At 34.6% G+C, this 12,974-nt stretch overlaps 1 long non-coding RNA gene across 1 annotated transcript in view; it reads left to right on the top strand.

Annotated features, from left to right (window-relative positions):
• The window catches only part of LOC134739380 (uncharacterized), a 67,185-nt gene that overhangs the window by 47,855 nt on the left and 6,356 nt on the right, over positions 1-12,974 (top strand). Inside the window, exon 2 of the long non-coding RNA XR_010125976.1 lies at positions 8,056-8,176. This is a non-coding gene — a long non-coding RNA (uncharacterized LOC134739380). The remainder of the gene's footprint in view (positions 1-8,055; positions 8,177-12,974) is intronic.

Raw genomic sequence — 12,974 nt, 5'->3', positions numbered from 1 at the left:
CTGTGATAACACTTTAAATCAATGAAAAAATTAAAATGTATCATATAGTCATATTTTCTTATATTGTACTTTAAGTTAGTCAGTGGAAAAGGCTAGGGAGAAAGTAAAATGCAGTTTGGAATTTTGTTTTTACTTTGTTTCGTTTAAATAGATACTAATAAATTCCAAAGAGGTAGAGAAAAAGACCAAGGAGATTATCATTTATTGAATTATTATTGACTGTTATTTATTGAATGCCCAAACGATTCCAAAATTATTTCATTTATCATTACCTGAAAGTTACAGTAGGTAGCTGGTCAGGCATGAGCAGGGCAGGAGACGGCTCCCATTATGCACACACCAGGAGTATTGGGCGACCAGGTGATGGTCTGGCGATTGTTAACTGTCTCTCTGAAGTAATAATTGGCCACAGCCAGTGCCAGAGACAGACACGCTCCTAATAGATAGAAAACACCTGAAACCAATCAGCAGCTTCCCAATAAGTTCTCAGGAGTGGGGAGAAGGAATCCAAGACCCCGGAAGTATGCCAACATATAAAACCCCAAGTCAAGAGGGCAAGCCGTGAAATTGGTCTCCCAAGGCACCTGCTTGGCCCTCTCCCAAGTGTACTTTCCTTCCTTTGACTACTGCTCTAAAGCTTTTTAATAAACTTTCATTCCTGCTTTAAAATTTGCCTCACTCTCTCCTTCTGCCTTATGTGTTGAATTCTTTCTTCAGAGGAGGCAAGAATTAAGGTTGCTGCAGACCCGTATGGAAAACTACCACCAGTAACATAAATACTTTTAAAGAAACTTTGATTGTGTTATGCTAGCCATGGGCCACATAACCAATAATTGGGAGAGCCAGAATTCACACTCAGGTTCTACCATTGTATAACATCTGCTTTTTCTACTATACTGCAATTACACCCACAAGAATGAGTCATAACTCTCCTTAAACAATTTTTTAAATGGAACAAATTACTTGAGTAAAGCCTAGCATAGACTGTTATCAACTGTTTACTCCATATTATATATTGTATAAGCTACCATTTCCTTCTCATCAAGAATAGATGCCTTTTACTTTAACCCCTTTTAAGGTTTCTGCTCTAAAACAGTTATCTTCTAACATAATTTATAGCATTCTCATAAGGATTTTAATAGAAATCATCTGTGCTATATTGAAGGCCGAGTGCAGTGGCTCACACCTGTAATCCCAGCACATTGGGAGGCCAAGGCTGGTGAATCACTTGAGGCCAAGAGTTTGAAACCAGCCTGGCCAACCTGGTGAAACCCCATCTGTACTAAAAACTAAAAATACAAAAATGAGCTGGACATGCTGGCACGCACCTGTAATCCCAGGCTGAGGCAGGAGAATCTCTTGAACCTGGGAGGCAGAGGTTGCAGTGATCATTCCACTGCACTCCAGCTTGGGTGACAGAGTGAGACTCCTTATTAAAAAAAAAAAAAAGAAAAGAAAAAAATTATCTGTGCTATATTGAAAAAAAAAAGCCATGATATTTTCAGCCCTTTTTATCAAGAGGTAGAATCTATTTCCCCAGTCCTTTGATCTGGCTGACTTTCTGACTTGTCCTGACCAATACAATGTGGCACAACTGAGAAGTCTCTGAGGCCTTGACCTCAGAGGTCTTGAATTTTGAGACCACATGAAAAAAAGAAATCCAGCTAAAAGGAAGTGTCAAGGTCCCAGATATGTAGCAAGTTCATTTTAGATACTTCAGCCACAGTTGAGCTGTCAAATGATTGCTGCCACGTGATTGCAGGCAAGATCAACAGAAGAACTGTCCATCTCAGCCCTACTAACCTATAGAATTATGGGAAATAATAAATCATTGTTATTTTAAATCACTAGTTTTTATAGTGGTTTGTTATACAGCAAAAATTAACCAATGAAATATTTGTAAATAATAGGACTTTGGTATAAACTAGGAATTCAATATATATTAGTTCTGATCTTTTAAAAAAATTTTGTTGCTGGATAATAAGTGGTTACTACTTATTGATTTAAAGCAACATAAATGTTTCTTCAATGTGTAGAATTCCATCAAGAGGACTCAGTAAATATAGCTGGCATCTAAATAAAGGGTTTTAACAGTAAGCCATTATTTATGATGTAAATGTGATTTTATAATGTGAACATGTGTAATATACAATTTATAATAAAAGAGAACTAGTTAAAACAAAAGCAATAGGATAAAACAGTTGAAGCTTTTCGAATTACAGCAATTTTGTTTGACAAATTCAAAGTCTATATATAAAAATATGTGAATTGAGCAAATTAAAAAATAAAAAAAAGATAAGATCTGTTATAACCAAAAGTAACCTATGGTAATTACTTTTTTGAAATATGAAAATACATGAAGTCCATTTCTTAAGAACTACTCCTGAAGGTGTTTCCTCAAAATAAAGGGAGGAAGAAAAGAAGAAAAGAAGAAAAGAAAGAGGAAAAGACAGAAGGAAAGACAAGCAAAGAGGGTTTAGTTGCACAATCTCATGCCATTCGAAAATGTTGTATTTTGTATCTATCCTCTTTTTGGAAATTCATAACTTGGACAGTAAACAATGAGAAATATTTCACTAGGGCAATGTATTTAATTTCATTAAAGCCAATATTTTTCAAATTTAGTTTAGCAAAGAACTTATTTTTAACGTTCTCTAGAATATATACTTTTGGGCAATATTTTTTAAACTTCAGATGATAAGCCATTAGTGATTTGTGAAATCAGTTTAATAGGACATGACTATCATTTAAAAAACACTAAATAAAATGAGTTGAAATAAAAAAGAATAGAACAGATCAGGACATAACACAAATGGAAAAGATACATTTGTTTCATGAAATATTTCTTTCTGCTGTGAGTGTGTGTGTGTGCGTATGTGTGTGTGTGTGTAATGGGTGGTGATATAAAAAGTACTATGAATAGCAATAAGTTTTTTTATCTTTCTAATTTTTAAATAAAACTTTAAAATTATAAGTTGATCTCATGAATATATTTTTTCAAACAAAATAACATTGCCTTAGTATATATTAATAATGTTTAAAACATATAGCTTATATAATTAAAATTTTGAATTTATTTTGAATTCATATTATTCTTTTGATAATGAAAAATTAGCTGGTAATTTTAATTAAACTTTTCAATATCATATTACAACTTAATTCTTCAATCATTAATTTTGATTTAACAATGTGTGTTGAATGTTAAAAATGTAAAAATCATCTGAATCTATTTTACAAATTTTGAACTTTGTTCAAAGTGACTTTATTACCCTTACCAGTAAGTCTATTATTAGTCATTTATCATTTATTGCTTAGTTATTACTACTATTATGTACTATCTATCACATAGTATTTACTTAGGATAAGGCAAGTATTGTCCTAAGCAATTTACGTGCATTATTTAATTTAACACTCAACAATCCTTTGTGGTTGAGACTATTAAATCACCATTTTACTGCTTGAGGAAACTGAGGCTGAGATCACTGCCTGAAAGAGGTGAAGGTGAGAGTCAAACCCAGATACTTGTCATTAAACCCTAACGTGAAGACTAAAATCTTTGAATAGGAATCAAGTAATATCATCATTTCAAAGATTTCATTTTAATTAAGCAAAACTAATCCTTGAAATGATTATAAATGGAACTCAGACTTTTCCCAGTTTGATCCTATTGTTCAAACGGATCACTTTAAGTTGAATGTATTTTGGGGCTCCACAGAGAACATCATATTAGTCTACGGATTTATAGCAAGGGTCGTGTTCATCAAGTCAGAAATGTTCCTGAACAACACCCACTCCCACCTCTAGTCCTTCCCATATTCTCTCACCTGTGCCCTTAGCACCACAAGGTCAGGGTGGATGAGATCATGAAGAGTTTGTGCAGGGAGCAAGGATTGTCAGAGAAAGTACATAAGGTGCCCTAAGATATGTTGCCAGCATAGAGAGGCAGAACTAAAGTGAAAACAAAGTACAGTCTTTGAGAAGTAAAAAGGTCAAATGGAGATTAAATTTCCAAAGGGTATAATTGAAAATGTAACATAAAGTGTGGTAAGAGTAAAGGAAATTTACATTTAAAAAGAAGTACAAATAGCTATCAAACATATGAAAGGGATTCAACCTCACTGATAACAGAAGATACTTAGATTAAAGCTACTACACTAAGATACCACTTCTACCTATCAAGTTGGCAAAATTCCAAAAGTTGGAGAAACATTCCTGATGAGACTCTTAAGCATTGCTCATACATTTCTGGTGGAAGTATTACCTGGAGAAAAAATGTCTACAGAGATACAACTGGGAAATATTTATCAAAATAATAATTGAATTTAATTTTTGATTCAATTATCTCAGTTCTGGAAATGTATTGACAAGTATACTTGCACAGATGAAAAAAGGATGTATAAGTCATTCTTCAAAGAATTTTATCTCATGGCTAAAGAGTGGAAACAACCTAAGTGGCATCAATATAGAAGTTAAATAACAATTGTCCCTCTCTATAATGGAATTCTTCTATTTTAAAAAGAAAAATCAGCCACTCTATAAGCTATGAGATGGAAAAATCACTAGGACATACTGTTAAAGAAAATACTTCAAAGTGGAAGAAATACTAAGGAAGAAACTAATATTTTTCAAATAGAACTCACAGTACTCTACCAAGTGCAGCGTATTATTTTTTACAAAATAATTTTCTCCAGAAATGAACACAGAAGATGATATATTGATTAAACAACTGGATTTGCATGTATCTTTTATTCTAAGAACTATGGGTATATGGCATTTCAAGCCCTTGATAATTACTGATCTCTAATTATAGGGGTATATGCTTTAAGTATTTGACTAATAAATTTATTAGTTACACTTGTATGTAGTCAGTTCTTTCATGTTTCTGATGTGGCATAAATGGAACTGGCAGATGAGAATTTCTTATTCTTGTCACCAAGACCGTCCTATATAAATTACCAGAGCAGTCTATAAATCATAATAATTTGAATATAAATGTGTTTCTGCCAGACTAGAAGTGAAATGATTAAGTTAGTTTTTATTTGAAGGATTTAGCAGTACTGAAGAAAGACTGACATCCTATCAAATTGTTATTATTATTATTATTATTCTGGGTATGTGTATCTTTCAGAATTATTTCTGTTATTGTGGAAATAAAATAATAACTACCATTCCAAATTAGATTAAAGGGTTCCAGTTGCAAACCAAGTAAACAGCTTAATATCTTATACTAGGGTTTCAAATTTCTATCACGATAGATATCTATTAACTTAAAGATAACAGATTTGAAGCAAATACAAGATGAAGTCAACCTATTCTGCTATAATATTTGCAGTATATAATGAATGTGTCTTTGGAATTATAAAATATCTCTCCTTTAATCATTCTTCCTTACTGCACTTTACCTTGAAACAATAAAATTAATATATCCATCTGACTTAGAATTTTGTTTTGACACTAATTATAGTCTTGCTTATTTTATGATGATCCTACCTATTGAACTCAGCAGTCATGACGTTTTTGCAGTGTCCTTCACTGAGTATACTATTAATACTATACCTGACATTTTACAATTTTATATTAAAGCATTATACTTTCATATTGATTATAAGTAGTGTCAAATTCCAATTAGAAACTTAAAAAATGTAATTATGAAGCAATGATAATGATATCATTGTCTTCAGAAATATTTTCTGGATACATTCAGAAAGTTTTCTTATAATGTGCAGATATAATGTGAGAACTCTTTTACAAGTTTAAACTTAGACATGAAGTCAAAAGAAGCCTGTAAAAACACGAGCCATCTACCGTATTCATTTTTGTCTTCTTTTGCATCATTTAAAGCTAATCCTTTGTGTCAGAGTCTTTGTACAGGAAATTTAAGAGCTGTAATAAGCTCTATGATAAACATGACAGTTCCTAAATGTCCCACTACATACGGTGTTACCTGGTGAAATAATGTGGCTTTACGATTATTCAGATCTAGTAATATTTTATAGCAAAATTACTTTCATCAGGCTTATTACAATTTATATGACCCTAGTTTTTTCATAGTTAGGTGAGCAGTTTTTATTTGGAATAGTGCCTGGTTCAGAGTTTGTAGTAAAAAAATGTTAACTAATAGTAATATTATTATGTCAAAATAGGATTTTTGGGTTCAGTAGGCAATACAATGAAGGAACCAAGTCAAGAAGGGCTGGAACTAAGAAGCTGGAAAGTAAGTGCACTCACTGTTGGGAATCATGTGTTTGAGAAAAACTCAGCAACTTGTAAGGAGTGAAAGTCAGAAACTGAAGATATGATGTTAAGTGACAGCTGGCAGGGACCAGGAGGGTCCTGACATGGTAACAGGTGCTACAGTAGCATGGTGGCAAAGAAAGACTAGAAATAGAAAACTTGAAGAAACTACATTTTATTTGATCCATTCAATAAACATTATCTAAGCAGCCACTGTATCATAAGAAATGTAGGACATAAACTATCCCTAATCTTTGGAGGGTGAGGTTGTTGCTAGAAAATTATATGAGTAAAACCACAATGATGATACTATATAAACTGTCCAGGAACAGGGCTAAAGAAGGCAAACAGTAGGTTAATATTAGAGAGCTATGGGAATATATGCACCCACTGTTTCTGGTTAGAGAGTATCCCAGCTCCAGAGAGGAGCTGCAAGGACAGGGAACTATCCCAAAAGAACTATATAATCAGCGAGGTTCAAGACAGCCAATAAAAACATGGAAGGACAAGATAGCAAGCCAAGTGAAACAAATGGATTTAAGATGAGGTCTGGCTACAGGAATGAGAAAGAAACCCAGTTACTAAAATGAAGAATGAGGATGAATAAGTAACCTGGTTGACTTCCTACTTTTCTTTTTCAGAAGCTAAAACGGAGCCATATACAATTCCTCCTGTTAGAGGCAACTAGGACTCAAAATCTTATGATGTTGTTTTGCAAAGGAGGGAAAAATGTAGCTGGCTCAAGAAAAGAATACCTGGCGGGATATATTTACAAAAAATATGCTGGCAAATAAATAGATATTCCCATGTCCAGGAGTTAAATATGATTTGTGACAGTGCCCTGTGGCACAGTGCCATTCAACATTGTTATCAGTATTTAGACAATATTAGTAATGTAAACAAATATGTTCAAATTTGTCAATGACATGAAGACAGAGAAATATCTGTACAGCAGCATCAGATCTAAAAAGATCCTCACCAACAAGATCAATGCACTTAATCTGGTGAAAAGATATTATTAAACACTGAAAAGGTGAGGTTAAAAAAAAGTGTTTAGTTTGTAAAGGTGTTTCCTACCTTTGAAAAAATAAGCTTCCCAAGCATGATATGATGCAATCTTTGTTACAACATTCTAATTATAAAATAATTTAAAAACTTGCCTTCAACTTATTGCACTCATATTTTAATGGTGAACTGGGAGACATTTTTGGTTTTGTGTTATTGCTGAAGATTGAAGACTGCTTATTACTTATTGGTCTTCTCAGGAATACCTGCATGAGGCCAGCCATAATGCCTAATTTTGATGTACAGAGACTTAATGAACATGCCTCCAGTAAAATATAAGCAAAAACATGTGTTCATGTGTTTTTGTTTTTCTTGAAATTTATTTGGATAGTTCATGTATCAACCTGGCTTTCATTCCCTCTCCTTTAAAACCATAATATTTATTTTTGTTGAAATAATTTTTTTGCTTGGTATAAAAATATACTTGAGTAAGTATTAATACAAACTATGGGTTCAGTTTTAAAGAAATCTTAAGGCAAAAAAAAAAAAAACTTAAATCCACATGACTCACTTCAAAAGCATAGGTCAAATATCACACTACTCAAGGAAATATTTTTCCCCCCATACCTTCCTTTACTCCTTAAACATCTTGACCTTCCATTAAAATTGTGCTATTAGATGTTACCTAAACAAATAACTTTTGTCTAGCCTCTACTTAGTCCTCTTTTCTTCTCTTACTTCTTCCCTCACTTCCTATCCCATCCCCATCTCCACAATTTTATCTCCATTATTGCTTCCTTTTGTTCTTCCTTCAAGATTTTAAGACTGCAGAGTTCTGGAGCCTGACTGCATGGGTGAAATCCTAAATCCACCATGTGGTGAGTGTGTGATCTTGAGGAAGTTACTTAAACTCTCTCCACCCTCAGTGTCTATATTGGTAAGTTGGTGATAATACCTTAAAAGTTGTTTTGAATATTTAATGAGTAAAAATATTAAAAACATTTAAAATTATGTCTAAAGCATACCAAGTCCACAATGGATGTATTAATGTTATTATCGTTGTTATTTCACAAACATCTCCTTGGCTTTTCTGAGCACCTTGTTCTCCTCAAGATACCATAGACTTCCTACCCTATGTCAAACACACTTGGGTGTTTTTTTACCTACCTACCACTGGTCTTGCCACAGGTCATATTCATACATATCTTGAGATTATCAAGAAACCAAGTAAGTATAATACCCCCACTGTCCCATCCCCCCCACACCCTGTCCTATAGGATTATAAGGGGAGAAAGCATTCTCTACATCTGCCCTGAACAATAAACTTGCAGGGAAGTAGCTATAACTCACAGTTATGTATCTATTTGTGGCTCTGATTCTTTATATCACCTGTGTTAAAATATTACAATATTTCAGCTGTTAATTGAAGCACTCTGGTGTCTTGAGTTATTTTTATAGTCAACTTGAGATGACATGTGATAGTTCAGATTAATGGAAGCTGTGAGTCAGAAATTCTGTCTCTAGTTATGGTTATAACTTTTAACATGTGCTAACATGTGATATCTGTAGATCATGTGACCTGTAGTTACTTCTAAAGTGGGTATTTGAAACATCAAACTTTTGTCGGGTAGTAACACTTTATGCTAAATGAAAGCAACACTTTAGTCTCTCATAATTTTTTTTCTCCTGGCACCACATGTCTTAATAAAAAGCAGTCATTCTAATGTTTTTCAGATGTCTTCAGCAAACCCAAGAGTATTTAACTAAAATAAGCAAATATCAGGTAAAATAGATGTATCAACCTTTGCAAGATTATTTGTAAAATGTTGATCATAAGTGAGAAAACAAAATTGATTTGTGGGAAAGAAAGTCCATCTACTTTTAAAGTTCTTCCAATATATAGGGAATAGATTCCTTCAAAGACTAAGAAACATTCAGAAAGCCAATGCACAGAAAGTGTGAACTCTCTAAGAAGGCGGCCTGGAGATCCTTTTAAGTGATGTGAGCAGAGAAGCTCTTAAAATGAGGCTAATTAGCTGTTTGATGTACTTGACAGAGAAAGATGTATGCAAGCAGAGAGAAAAGACTGCAAACATAGATATCCCTGATTGCATTATTGTCCAAAATTTTAATTAATTTCTTGAGGACTATCTTTTCCATAATTTAAAATGGTTTAAAAGATGTACAACTAACAGGTTCAAAGTGTTTCTTCAGCTAATCACTTGCACTGCAGGAGGCTGAAAATTATAGAACACATTTTATGCACTCCTGAAGCCTTCCAAGAATTACTTTTACAAGCTCTGGCTTTCATTCTTCCTGTGTTTGCGTAATGGCATCGAGAAATGTGTGACTTGACTTCACTAATATGTTGTTCAAAGTCCAAACAGCCACTACTGTGCTCTTCAGGGCACAGACAGCATAACTGTCTTTGGCATGAAAATGTTCTCTTGGCTCATATGTGTTAATAGCGATAAAAATCTAACACTGGTTATGGGCTCAATGAAGAAACAAGCTTTCTATAGTTTAAAATAAAAATGAGGACTTCAGTTAGGAGTACATATTTTTGTAAAATACAGTTCATAAAGAGAAAATTTTGAATACCAGTGGTGACAACTTTCTAAACAAAAATTATAATGGTAGTTTGTATACATGGTAGCTAATCAAAACACAAATATTAATATGTAAATAAATAGGAAGTTGTTTCCATTGATTTTAGTTATCCAAAAATAAATTATGTTTTTTTCTAATTTTGCTTATTTTCTCTTAGTGAATTTTTTTTTCTTTTTTTGTGAAGTTTTATAAGAAAGTCATAACTTTAAAATCATTCTAGTATATTCAGGATAACAGCAAATGTAAGGGTCATTCATAGAAAAAGAAAAAAAAATCCCTTAGAAACAATCACTTGAGATATATGAGGATAATCATCTGAAGGTCTTATTCTAATAGAAGCTGTTGTATCAGCTTAAAGAATTATTCAAATTTACTAAGTTTAGTTAAGTAGTCAAAATTTTTTATTAAAAAGGACTTTTTTAATAGATATATCCAAGATTTTTGCCAAAGTCATGAATGGTATAAATTTTATGATCTTGTGAATTTCTACACTGTTTTTATGTATGAGCATCCATGGGAAAATTTTCTCAGTCATTCAATAAATATTTATTGGGGACTTAATAAGTATCCCCGTTATTGCAGATACAGATAAAACTTCATTAGTGGAGCTCATATGTCAGTTGGGTGGGAGGGATTAATAAACAATATAAATAAGTAACTTAAATATTGTGTTAGAAGGTGATATGTTCAGTGGAGGAAATAGAGCAAGGCACATCACGTGGGGGCATCAGATGGCCCATTGGTGTTCATCTGAAGGAGAATGGGAGATTTTGAGCAGAAAAGCAACAGAATCTGGCCTGCATTTTAAGTTTCCCTCTAGCTGCTGTGTTGAAATTATTCTACAGTGGAGCAAGGGTGGAAATAAGGATACCGCTTGGGAGGTTATTAGAGTGCTCACAGCAAGAGACCCTGGTGGCTTGGGCCACTGCACCACTGGAAAAGGAGAGCGAAACACAAACAAATGGGTACAATCCGCAGAGGCTGTGTAAGAGCAGGCATACACGCTTTTCTTCGGTGCTTTTGATCTTACTCTTTATCATGTCTTTCTGAACTGGGATCCATCAGTTGTCCCAGACCATCAATGTCTTCCATTCTACCACCTCCTTTCTCAAATAGGCTCAAGCCTCTCTTATTTAAAAAAGAATAATTTTCCCTCAGCTACTGCAATGTCAGAGAAGGGGGGATATTTAAATTGAGACTTAGAGAATGAGCATGCATTTAGCAGGCAGATAACAAAGAGGAGGAATCTATGTGAAGGCAACCACAGGGTATACTACGTAAAGTGACCCAGGCTTGAAGAGGCAGACATTCAGAGAACTGTGAGTGGTTTTGGTCTGGTACTGCTGGAGTACCCTGGAGAGGGACAGGAGAAGTGGGCAGTTTGAAACCAGGCCACCCTGTGCCATTCATAAATGCTGCTTTCAAGAGTTTGGGAAACACTGAACCTCTACACCATAGTATAGGGTGCCAGGGAACAGCTCAGAGTGATAGAGAAGGAGAAGGCCGCTGCCCTGAGAACCTCACTTCTCATCAGAGCAGCAGAGGATGAGAACTGACCACATCAGGGCCTAGGATGTGCAATAACAGCAGCCTCTTCTTAAAGGGCATCGTGGATAATCAGAATCTTATGAGGAGAAGAGGCCCTCTCAGCAGGGTCTACTCACTGAGAGGGAGAACTTATGTTTAGGGATTGGTCTGCCCGGAGCACACCAGGAGTGGCCCACTAGCCAGGGATGAGGATTCCCTCACAAAAATAGCCTGCTAATCCTTTTAAACACAGCAGCAAGCCAACAATATGGGTATTTCAAACATAGCTTTGGTGCCTAAATTTAAACTATAATTTTACAAAGAAGAGGGACTTGACTACTTTCAGGGGACAAGCTAATGACTGAATAAAGCAATTCTCCCTAATAAAGTGGTATTTTTAGGGTATCCTAGGCCCTAACAAAAGGGGATTTTTAAGGGGCCCCACTGAAGAAAGATAGATGATAGATGGATAGATAGATAGATAGATAGATAGATAGATAGATAGATAGATGAGATATAAGAGAAGATATTGGGAAATTCTAAAAAGAGATAATATTACTAGATTTGTCTTTTAGAAAGATGCTTCTGGAAGAAGGGTGTAGGGTGGATTAGATAGCAAGAAGTCAGTTATGTTGAGACCAATGAGGAGGCCATTGCAACACTTTAGATAAAAGTGATGGAGACTTAAAAATGCAACTGGTCAACTCATGCACATGCATCAGTATAGTATAAACATGTTGGTCTTAAGGAAGGAGACATTTGGAAATACATTTTGGAGAGGAAAACATAATGAGAAATCCTGGTAGCATTAAACCTCCTTAATACTGAGTGGCTGAGTACATTAAAGTAGCAATTTATTTGATGGGCAATTGATATCTGGCAGGCTAGTGACAGCCTTGTTGCCAAGAGAGCACAGTTACAATCTCAGCCTGTGACTTTAAAAACTTCACTGGGGGAAAAATTACAGTCAGATGAGCAGCACCAGGGCATGGCCTACGGCACAATATGCCGATAACTAAGTCCCAGGGAAAACTGATTTGTGGCTTCTGATCACATGCACTGAGAGCCTCTGCTATTGACTAGTTGTGGTTCATCGGGATGTAGATCTATCTTGGCTAACAAGAAAGCACTAGAGGTCTTCATTTAGCCACTGAGCCCTGTCTCCAGGGACTGTGTGCAGCTGTCTTTACCTTCCTACCAATCAACACATCAAAAGCTGCAGAATATATTTTCACTTTCAAAAAATGCAAACTGCAAGCGAGATAAAGTTGCCAAACTCGACTTGAAAAAGGATGAATGATTACAGCGCAGCTCCAGATATAAAGAATAAATCATGTGTGCCCAGCCAGAATTTTCTTATATGTGTCAACAAGAAAGATAACTGAGTTTGTTTCCACAAGACATCCACACCATATTAATTTGACTAGAAAGGATTAAAACAATTTACACTGGATTTCTTACTTGAATAATTCTAAGCAGCATACTTCCTCAGGATTTCTCACTGAAGGTAACTCATTATAATGAAATTATTAGAATATTCATCTTAGTAACTCTCAAATAATTACTCTGCATGGGTTTTTCACTCAATCCGTATAGAT

This window comes from Pongo pygmaeus, chromosome 3, assembly GCF_028885625.2.
Source record: "Pongo pygmaeus isolate AG05252 chromosome 3, NHGRI_mPonPyg2-v2.0_pri, whole genome shotgun sequence".
In the NCBI taxonomy this organism is placed as follows: domain Eukaryota; kingdom Metazoa; phylum Chordata; class Mammalia; order Primates; family Hominidae; genus Pongo; species Pongo pygmaeus.
The sequence above is the reverse complement of the archived record's forward strand: the minus strand, read 5'-3'. Positions and strand labels throughout refer to the sequence as shown.